General features: G+C 40.0%; 1 pseudogene; it reads left to right on the forward strand.

Moving 5' to 3' along the window:
- The first annotated feature begins 10,343 nt into the window (after nt 1–10,343).
- On the forward strand, nt 10,344–11,382 carry LOC114087710 (armadillo repeat-containing protein 1 pseudogene; annotated as a pseudogene).
- Nucleotides 11,383–11,794: the final 412 nt, after the last annotated feature.

Consider the following 11,794-nt stretch of genomic DNA (forward strand, 5'->3'; position numbering starts at 1 on the left):
GCTAAAATACACGGAGGTGCAATGGGCTAGACAGGTAGCAATTACTCTGGCTGAGGATAGAGGGAAAAGAAAGAAGGAAAGAAGACTGGAAGGAAGATGTAGATCACATCAGAAATCTCCTTCAGTAAACCTAAGGATGACACCACCTGAGCCAGAGCAGTGGCAAAGAGACCACAGGATGATGGAGGTGATTTTGAAGCACAATGCAGACAGTCAGGGATTCAGAAAGTGGCCATGAAGGAAGGAAGAATAAGACCAAGGAAAATTGCAAGATGCAGAGGACGAGGGCTTAGTGAAGCAATTGGGGGTGACTTTGTACCAGGAAACAATGGGAAAGGATAGGAATTGATTTAATATTTCATAAAATCAAATCCCCATGGTTTCTTTAAGATACTTTACTGATTGCAAGAATTTTTAATCTTGGAATATGCACCAAATGCAAATATCAGGGACAAAGGGGACTGTGCACTATATTTAAAATTTAAGTATGAAAATATTTGCAGGAATGAAAAAAACAACAAGAATTGGTAATAAAAGATATTTCACTTAATGATAATCAACAGTTTTTAAATCAATAAGAATTCATACTGACAACAAGTAGAAGAAAATGGCTCCTAAAGAACACCTTAGGATGCTAGCATTAAAAATTCATGGATAAAAACCATGAATCCAATTAACTAAATGTGGTCTAGAATGATAATATATCATGGGAGAGTGGGAAATGCAAAGTTTATTCGCTTCACTAAAAAGTATACCTAAGGCATTCCGTTTTGTACTTTGTCATGTTTTCTTCTGATTTTTAAATTTTCCCTCTTATTTTTGAAAAAAAATTACCCTAACTTTTCACATATTATTAGAGTTATTTGTGAGAAAATAAGTATATCAATTTCTAATACCTAAAATATATTGTGGGTCAATCTGGTTTATAGCATTTTAAAGCCTAATAACCTTTTTCCTCTGTGCTCCATAACTGAGTTTTCCTTCCAGGTATATAATGCTTGCTATGAGCAACTTCATTAGAAAATATATTGAAGGAGGCAAAATTGCAGAAGAGGACCTTTCATGTCAACTATTAAATTTAGTGCACAGTCCCCTTTCTCCCTGATATTTTCATTTGGTGCATATGCATGTGCCTACATGTCTGTGTATTTGGGGGTGAAAATCAGGGTAAGCTCATGAGTTCAGAGGAGAGAAGAAGAAATGAGAGAAAAATCTGGAAACTGAGCCAATGGAATCTCTGGGAACAAGCATTGGTCTCTGAGATTTTCATCCCATTCACTGAAGAACAGTGACTCACACAGAGTTATGTAGAAATCAATGGCAAAGTTAATTGGAAACTAGATTCAGCGTTTCTTTCTTCAGCAAGTTCTTGAGGCTAAAAGAAAAAGATTGCTCAGGTGAGATATGCGGGATGAGAAAAGGAGGTCAGTGCTGATTGAAAGGTGATATTCACAGTTAAGATTTATTTTCCTTTTAAGTCTCAGATCTTGGCCTTGTGTTTATTGTAGAAGAGGAGGAGAGAGAGATGATTCACAACTTACCTTGACCCCATGAGGTTGGAGATATATCTAGGGCCCAGATTTTTTCACTCTTAGCCTGAAAAAAAGCTGAAGGGGGACAGAAATAAGGAGGAAGCAGTTAGAGGGAGGCAAAGTGTATCTGACCAGCATTTTTTTCTTTTTTCTGTACCTCAGCAACTATAGCTTTAATTGAACTCTTTGACTCTCCTGAAAGACTAAATGAATTCTTGGTCAAGAGATACCTATGGTTCTGTTTCAAAGTCAAAATAATGTTCAGGGAAGGTATGCCCAGCTGCTGTCCACACAGTGTGATTTTTAAATAAATGGGAAATCTACTAGTGCCAAAACGTAGGGTCCATCAGATTCTCCCCAGCATCACAGGGTCAAAGATGGGATACCGAAGTGGAGCATTGACAAAAATAAGTTCAGGTTATAATCTACTTAAGCAAATCACCTATTAACTGATTCCTGCAGCCTACAGCAGTGAGAGGGGAACAGAAATTAAGTGGTCAAAGATATCCAAAGGTAAAGACTATCAAAACTGTCCCAGGATAGAGAGAGCAAGCCCTTCCATCAACAAGGTAACAGAGCACTTGGAAAAGGGATTTGTTGGGACAGAGAAGAGGTAACAAACGAGAGGCTGGGACTTCAAAGAGGCACACTCAAGTCCCAAGCCTAGTCCCACATATGAAGGGAAACTCTTTTCAGATATATATATATAAAATGGTAGTGTGGAGGAAAGAAGCAGGACAAAATAGGAACAATAAATCAGCAGAGTGGAGACATACATCCTATATTTACAAGCAGTAACTCAAAGTCCCATAAGCCTTGGGCATGAAATGGCCAACATTAAACCATCCTGACAGGTAAACATCTATAAATCCACAGACACTCCAACTGGCTTTGCAGGTGAGTGCCCTCACCATCATGCCACAGGGGCATCAGAGGGACTTGCTTTGAAGATTTGCCTACAGAATATCCAATTAGAGGATGTTCTTCATTTTTAGACAGGCTGCTCCTTCAACTGAGGCTCCAAAATGGATCTGTGAGCGGGTATCGCCTGGTATGCCACTTGGTTTTCCACCCAATCCTCCCTCCTTCCTTTCCCTGCTCATTTCCCATCCTTTTTTTCTGCATTGGCAGAGTGACCAGGGAGTCTAGTTGGCCAAGAAAAGTTCTGAACTCAACCGGAAATCATGATTAAGTGTCCCCTTGTCCTCACCAGTGTTCTGATACGGACAATAAATCAGGATATTTTTCTCATGGAACCTTCCACTTCATCTTCTTGGCAACCATAGAGTTCTACTAAGGGAGTTGAAACCTCAACTGATGATAAATAAAATAGGAAGCCTACCTGAATTCTAGTGAAAGGCAAAGGATTCCACATACCACACACACACACACACACACACACACACACTCCATGAAAGTATCTGGAATGACCCAGGAAGATCTGGACTTTGACATTTCATTTGAACATATGACCAAAAAAATACATATGGTGTAAATATAAATATATACACACACATATATATTTGTATATTTCATTGCCTTAGACACATCTCAGCTATGTTCTCAGTAACTTAAAAAGGTCACATCATCAGATAATATTAACAATTGTCATGTCAGCTATCACATAACAAGTATGTGCTAAATCCAGGTGCTTTCATGCAATTCACATTTACTCATAGAATACAGCAATCCTAAGGTAAGTATTGCTATTTACATGTAAAGACTGCAGTTCAGAGGGGCTAGATAGCTCACCCAGGGCCATTTAACTATGAAGTGACAAATGGTGCAAAAACCCCACTCAGATCATCAGAACCCCATCCTGCTCCCTCCTAACCCTTGGATACCAAGCACCATCCACTGAACCTTGGCTCAGCTCCAGGCGTGCAGGATCTCAAGTGCCCACTCAGTTTTAACCCACAAGGTCAGCACTTCACATTATCATCTGCATTCCAGAAAAGGAAACCACAGGAAAAGAGGTGAAGTAGCTTTCAAGGCCAGACCATTGGTTACCAAACTATGATTCTAACTTCAGTCTGTCAGAGTGTATAGCCTGGGCTTTCAACAAGGCACTACAAAAATCTGATCCTTTTGTTTTAATGCACTTAGATTTGATTTTTAAAGAACTATAAGTAGCGCTCTCTCACTACCTCTTAATAGAATATATGGACTGATAGCTATGAATGTTGCCTGGAAGCAATATTTAAGCATACCAATGCATTGCCAAGGCACTTAAACAGTAAAAGGTCATTTCTAACCCTCAGTATTTAATACAACGACTCTCTACCTTCAGACTACTTGTAGTACTGATCTCAAATTACTCTGAACACGTCTCCTTCCTAAGGCAAGTCCACCAGTTCCTACTTGAGACATGTGAACGGCATTCTGTGACCATTCCTGTGTCTCGAGCCTCATCCTGCCCCCAGCAATCTCACAAGACAACATGCTATCATGAACTCACTGGGAGCTGGTTATAAACGCCTAGCTGGAGGAATCTGAACACTTTTTTTTTTTTTTTAATTTTCATCACTCTCTGTAAGTTGCTCATCTATTTGCATACAGTGGATAATAAACAAAGACAGGATGATGAATGAACCATCTCTGGAGCAGATGCCACACAGACACCTGCCACCGATTTTGAAGAAGATGAGAGTCCTTGCCTTGGGGAATATTGGAATTGAATAGGTGAAATTTCAAAGGTGAAGTTTTTGAAATTTGGCCTAGTCCATTCTAATGGAAACACTCGGCTTTTAGAGACCATAATCATAAGTTCCATCGAGGTTTTCTCAAATCTGCATCTCCACATGCCCACGATAAACACATACTGGTAAATTCTTCAGTAAGAGACCAGAAGAGCATAGCAATGCAGGAAAAGCAAACACGGATGTATACAAGATAAATATTTTCAAGTAACCAACATCAGAGAAAATTTTAAATGTGTGCATAATATCTTTAGGACTTATAGGTCTGGCATTAAGCCATTTCCAGATCATCTCTGTAGAGTAAGGCTGCTTTTCCTTGTCTCCATGATGAATTCTGTACCTAGAGCAGCAAAATTAAAATGAGACCATTTTTAATAAAGCTATACCAAGATTTCAAAGCAATTTTGTGACATTAAGCATAATAAACCAAATTACAGCAATGAAAGAAACATTTTCATTAAAGCTTTTAAAAATGACACTCAAAACTCCAGTGTAGGGATAGAATTTAGTCTACATTGTCTCCAGGGAACCAAAATAACAAATGACAGCAAGAATTTTAAGCTCATCATAACAAATATATAATTAGTTTTGACCTTTCCACAACTTCCCAACAAATATAGCGATTCATAAGCATGCATGTTGCAAACGAAATTAATTGCAAGGATATCTTTCGCTGAAATGTTTAATGATCTCATCATACAGATTTCCTGGATGATTTCGTTTCTGACTTCTTCCTAAAAATAACACCATTAGGGGCCATGCACCAGGTTAATCTCATCAAGCCCAAACCAACCAACATCTACAAGTATATTTGGCTTATGCTCAGATTTTCTCACTTAGGGAGAAGCTATTTCTTTCCTTCTCTCTGTCTCCACTTCCCTCTCTGCAGATCTGAACCTGACATAAAGACTTAAAGTCAAATGCCACTGCTGATATAGAGCTTTCCTTGATTTCTCCCCATCTCTCTTTGTCCGCCCTTAAACAGTTTCTTTAAGTTTTCTTGGTTCTTATTGGTAACTTGTGTGAGCATTTTGGCAAATGCTAAATCCGCCTCTCTGCCATTACTCCCAGGGACTGACTCACACACTGCAGGATATTATACCTGTTGAATGTTCAGGTTAATCCAACCCAGACCATTAAGTTATCCCCTAAAATATAAAACTTCACTCATGTCTCCCATTCTGAAACTCTCCTGGACAAAACTTAGGTTCCTAAAATGCATTTGCTCAAAGATTCAAGAGTTATAAATCTTAAATAAAATAAAAGGAAGAAGGGAGGGAATGAGGAAGGAATGGAGAGAAGGAGACAGGAAAGGAAGGAGGAAAAGTGGGTTCCTGGGATCCTTTGCAAAGGAGCCACCTTCACATCTGTAAGAGTGATAGCTGGAGACACAGAGATAGGTGGTTTATTCTTCCATTGAAAAGGGAATCTGCCGTCACCTAAAGGAGGTAGCTCTCACTGAGCAGGGAACTGATGAGAAACACACATGATGACATCAATTATCAAAGGACATTAAACTGGCCCTTTGAAAGTATTGCCAGGGTTCCAACTTGACTGAGGGGATCTACGTATTGTGCTTCTTTAAACTAGAAAGATAATCTGTGAGATCTACCAAACACCACCGAGTTTCATTGCTCTAATTGGCATACAAAGCCATTTAAAATTGTATCAAATGCAATTGCTCCTTCTGCGTCTAAATTAGCACCTCGGTCGAAAACTGAGAATGAGAAAGTGTCAGGGACCCAAATTTCTTTCAAAATGCCACAAAACACATGGCTATATACACTTTTCAGGTTTTTCATTGGTTGGTACAGGTCTGCTTGTTGCCCTCTCCTGCCATCACCCAAGAATGCAGAGGTCTACCAAGGACAAAGCATGGTAGGTTTTTTAGGGTGGCCACAGGTTGAAGAGTGTCACCTCTCCTAAATGCAGAAGGGAAAGATGTTCTCTCCACCACCTTCATGAACCCTATGATGAGGGACCTACCCAAAACCATCTGAGACAGTAGGAGGTCTTCAAGCAGGATTGACTGGCCTTCCACTCTCCTGTCAGATACTTCTGCATGAGACTAGCTGAGATGATCCCATGCCCACCTAATCAGGAGAAGGGTAAAACTACAGGGGAATGGACTTGAATTTGCCACTCTTTAATATGGAATGTAGCCGAGAAGTTTTGTTATCTGTGCAGGATGAACAGCTTAATCAGAAGGAAGAGCTCGAGGAGCTCATCATGAGTATATTCTTCCAACTACCGTTTTTACGACAACATTACTCTCCACTTCAGGTCTTTCAAAAGACTCATTATCACCTTTAATCAAGCATCAATAGAAGTCACACCAGCATTTTCAACTTTGCATTTGTTCCAGGGTCTGTGTGGCCTTAAAACAACAGATTTTGCCACTCTGCCCTAGAATCTTCACCCCAAATCACATTGCTTTTGTAGTTAAAAATTATTTATGCAGCTATGAATCATGAAATGGTGGTAATTTTGCCGAGTCAAAGGTAAATAGATCCTTTCTTTTACTGACAGTATCATTAGAACATAGGGGAGTTTCAGTGAGAACAAGGAGAATTGATTTATCATCAAAATTGTATTAAGACTGTGTTTTCCTCTGGGTACGATTTAGTGTCCCCTTTACAGGTGACTATCTAACAGAAGTCCAAGATCATCAGCTGAGCTCACTTGGCAGTTGCCTGAGTCTTTTAGAGAAACTGGACAGGAGATGCTCAGAAACCTGCAGGGGCACCACAGAAAGGCCACTGGTCCTAAGCTAGGGTTTTTGCCTTTTTTCCTCCCAAAAGAATGCTTTAAGTTTGGCTTGACCTCTTCAATCTTTCAGAAGTCAGGTGATTCTTCAATCGGGATTTTATTCTTGCATTTAATAACTTTTCTGCTTTAAGCAAAAAATAAAATTTTCTCACCTGAGGATGATGACAGGAGCCTGTTATCATAGTTAAATGGAATAAGAAAGGCAGTTCTCATGAGCTGTTCTCATTCCTAAACTTGAAGGAACAGGGGAAGGACAGCTACCAGAATCTGCAGACTCTCTGAAAAGGAGAGCTCCAGGGGAGCTGCAGCCTTAAGTGGGAAATGCACTCACTGCAATCATGAGGCCCAGGTGAGACGGAATCAGTGGAACCGTGGCTTTCACCCTCTTCCCATCTCTGCTCATGCCTCACATTGGCTCAACCCACCCACAGCTCATATTTGGGCCACTAGTCTGGGAGTCCAGAGATCCTTACTCTAAAGGTCACTCTCCTAGTAAAAAGTAGAAAATATATGTGGAGTTGCAAACAAAATATCTCACGTAATATTTTCTTCTATATTAGGATTTATGTGGATCAATATGTAATAAGTATCATTCAAAGCTAGAATATTATGAAAGTAAAATCCAATATATCTTCTGAAAACTACTTTAACTCATGCAGCGTCCCTGATGTTATAAGTTGCTTCTGGGAGCGAGAAAAAGAGTGAAGTAAAATCAATACAGGGAAATCTAGAATTGAAAGAGAAAGAACTATGTTCATGGCTCAAGAGCTGCAGTGAGATAGAACTAGGAGTGAATCTCTGCTTAATATCATCAGTGAGACTATTAACAGTCTACACGCCATGCCTGAAACAAAGTCTTCTCATTTTATTGTTATATTACTGTTGCCATTTTTAAGTCTGAAGTTAAGATGGAGAGCAAGAAACCCTTCTAGGGAGTCTGTACCTAATTTCAGAACAAAACCCTAGAGAAACACAATGTGTATCCATGAGATTTCCAAGTGTGGTTCAAAGTTCAGCTTAAGTAGTCAGTGGCCAAACAACCTTTGCACCTCCAGAGCCAAATGCTCATAGGGACTCTTCATGGTCATTATCATTATTGCCATCTGTAAATTGCAACACTCCTTTCTGGGACAAGCCAAAGCCAAAGAAACTGTAACCTGGCTCGAAAAAGCACATGGGACTTATTCTAAGTTCTAGTATCCCCCACAGTCCTCTAAGCAAATTTCTCAGCTAGGGTCTGGCATGAAACAGATGGCATATCCAGAGAATTAAAAAGTATTTATTGAGGGGTTACTGAGGAAAACCAATGAGGGAAAGACTAAGGAAAACCAATCAGGACTGGATTATCACCCACTAGCCAGAAGGAGCAGTGGGAATTAGTGATGATTCCAGAAGCTAGTGAGGGCTTTAACCATAGAAGAGAAAGCACCCAATGGGAGCTGTGGTTATAGCCTCTCCAGATGTCATAATAAGTGAGGAAGTGGAGGCACTGTAGAATATTATGCAATAAGTTCTCACATTGGACAAACCCAAATAGAAGCCACGGGGCCAGAGAACCTGAGTGAGTGGTTCATCTGAGAAGTTGGCCTCCTACTTTCATGCACAGCTGAGCAGGAAGGTGCATAGAATAGATCTGCAGGGATTGTGAGAAATAACAAGAAAAATACCTGTGTGAAAAATCAAATCAAAACTACAGAGATTCCATCTCACTCCAGTCAGAAAGGCCCTCATCAAAAATATGAACAATAATAAATGCTGGTAAGGATGTAGGGAGAAAAAAAAAACTCTTATACACAACTGATAGAAATATAAATTAGTACAACCACTATGGAAATAAATATGGAGTTTTCAAAAAAAAAAAACTAACTAAAAATTGAATTAGCATATGATCCAGCTCTATCACTTCTCAGTATTTATTCAAAAGAAAGTAAGCCTACTATAGGGACACAAGCATACCCATGTTTATCGAAGCACAGTCCACAATGGCCAACTTATAGAATCAGCCTCAATGTTCATCAACAAAGGATCAGGTAAAGAAATCGTGGTATATATACACAATGGAATTTTATTCAACCATAAAGAAGAGTGAAAATATCATTTCTAGGAAAATGCATAGAACTGGAGAGCATCACGTTAAGTGAAAAGCAAGACACAGAAAGATGAATATTGTCTATTTTCTCTCATATGTGGAAGTTAGAGAGAAAAGAAGTGATGTTATAACAGTAAAAAGATAACTACTAGAGTTAAGGAAGGGAGGCAGGGAAGGGAAATGGAGAGGGAATAACATTGACCAAATTACATTATATGTGTGTACAAATATGCCACAGTGAGACCCACTACTCTGTAAAATTAAGTAACCAATAAGTAATCTTTAATAATAATAATAATAAATAAAACTAAGTACACTGCAAAATTGTTTGAAAGAAAAAGATATAGACCACATTCAGACCCAGAGAGTCACTGTCCATTCTTCAGAAAATATCAAGGAGTAAAAGATGCCCAACGTGTTTTAATGGAGCCGGTTAAACCACTCGGACAAATAGAAGAAAGGACTTCATAACCCTCTGCCTCTTTAGTAGACATTTCAAAAACTCTGGGCCTGGCTTCAGTGGTCCTTCCAGAGCAGGAACTCCTCCAGGCCTCACCAGATACTCCATGTCTCTTTTACTCCCTACTGAAGTGTTGAGAGACATGTGACTTGAAGCTGAGACCAAACCCCTGCTGGACACTGGGCACCACAACTGGCAGGGCTGCTCACTGCTTACATCATGCCACAGACACCAAAGTAACAGCCATGGCATTTGCAGGGCTTCAGCAGGCAGTCCCTCCCCAGCAGTGCTGATGGTAGAGAGTCCATTGGTGCAACCAATACTGGACCCCAATGGTTTCCTCTCTTCAATCCACCTGTGATCTGAATGTAGTTCCTCTGAAAAAGCATCTCATGGCTCTTACTACTTGAGTTAAAATGTGAGTAAGAATTGTCTATAACACTAGTGCAACTTAATTTTTCTCTTTGTCCTTCATTTAGTCTTCCAAAATTTCCAATATTCAAGAATGGAAGCCAGACACGGTGGCGCATGCCTAAAATTCCAGCATTTTTAGAGGCCAAGTCTGGAGGACGGCAAGTTTGAGGACAGTCTCGGCAACTCAGCAATACCCTATCTCAAGAAAAAAAAAATCTGTTTTGGAATATAGTTGAGAGATAGAGCATTCCTGGTTTCAATTCCCAGTACCACAACAAAAGAGAGAGTGAAAGAGAATGGAAAAGTAATTTTTAAAAATAGAGTCATGGAGGGTCACTGAGGGAGAGTCTGCAGAGCCTTCCCCGCTAGTGCCTTCGCTCTTGGGCACCTGGAGTTATCCCGGTTGACTGCGATTACTGAAGCCACGGCTGCGAACCGAGGGTTTCGCTCAGCTCTGCCTGGATACCTTTACCTCATCTGTAGCTGTGATCCTGATGGTGCGGCAGGCTGTGGTTTCTTAAAGCTCTGGAGCGAATTTATGAAGATTTTATTCATGTACATGATACAGAAGATGAATTCTTCCTCCTCCACCATGAATGAAGAACCTGATGCTCTATCAGTAGTTAACCAGCTACGAGATTTGGCAGCAGATCCACTGAATAGAAGAGCCATTGTTCAAGATCAGGGATGTTTGCCTGGCCTTATTTTATTTATGGACCACCCAAACCCCTCTGTTGTCCACTCAGCTTTGCTTGCTCTTCTATACTTGGCAGAATGTCGTGCCAACAGAGAAAAGATGAAAGGAGAATTGGGTATGATGTTAAGCTTGCAAAATGTTATACAGAAGACTACAACTCCAGGAGAAACAAAGCTTCTGGCCTCTGAAATCTGTGACATTCTTCAGTCCTCCAATATGGCAGAGGGTGATAGTTTTAATGAAGTGAATTCACGTTGAAGGAAAGCGCAGTTTTTTCTGGGGACTACAAACAAACGCGCCAAAACAGTGGTTTTGCACATAGATGGTCTTGATGATACGTCTCGAAGAAATCTATGTGAAGAGGATTTGTTAAAAATTAAAGGCGTTATTAGCTTCACTTTTCAAATGGCTGTTCAAAGATGTGTGGTACGAATTCGTTCAGATTTGAAAGCAGAGGCTTTGGCATCAGCAATAGCATCAACCAAGGTTATGAAATCTCAGCAAGTTGTGAAAAGTGAAAGTGGGGAAGAGATGCTGGTCCCATTCCAAGATACTCCTGGGAAGTAGAAGAGTACACAGAGTTGCCTGACTACTTGCCTGAGGATGAGAGTCCCACTAAAGAGCAGGACAAAGCAGTTTCCCTGGTGGGCTCACCCCCAGAGGGTGGAGCTAGCTGGTTGAGCACAGCTGCAAACTTTTCATCCAGATCATTTTACTGGTGACTTCAACTTCAATTTGGGGCTCAAGGACTGTGCAAACCAACAAGGGGCCAGTTTTCCATTGTTGTGGTGAACTGTCAAGTGCAATTTGCAATAAGTTATCATGAAAAGTTTTTAGATTACATGATTGTGTGTGCTGCATTTTACATTTTATTGGACATTTTACCCCACGGAGTGGTAAAAAGGACAGAGGCTACAGTTGAAATTTGTTTATGAAGGTATTTTGGTTTTGCTTTTCTTTGTTTAATTTGCCTCACTTTTTAAAAAAAAACAAAATGGGTCCACTGTTAAAACCAAACGTGTATGTATGTGCAGCTTTATATTTTATTTTACATGAAGCATGTGATTAGGAAAACTTCTTTTCTCCTCAAGCCTCAGGATCTATCAGAAGAGAAGTTTTTTCATAGCTCAAGTT

This window comes from Marmota flaviventris, chromosome 8 (assembly GCF_047511675.1).
Source record: "Marmota flaviventris isolate mMarFla1 chromosome 8, mMarFla1.hap1, whole genome shotgun sequence".
NCBI classification, from domain to species: Eukaryota; Metazoa; Chordata; class Mammalia; order Rodentia; family Sciuridae; genus Marmota; species Marmota flaviventris.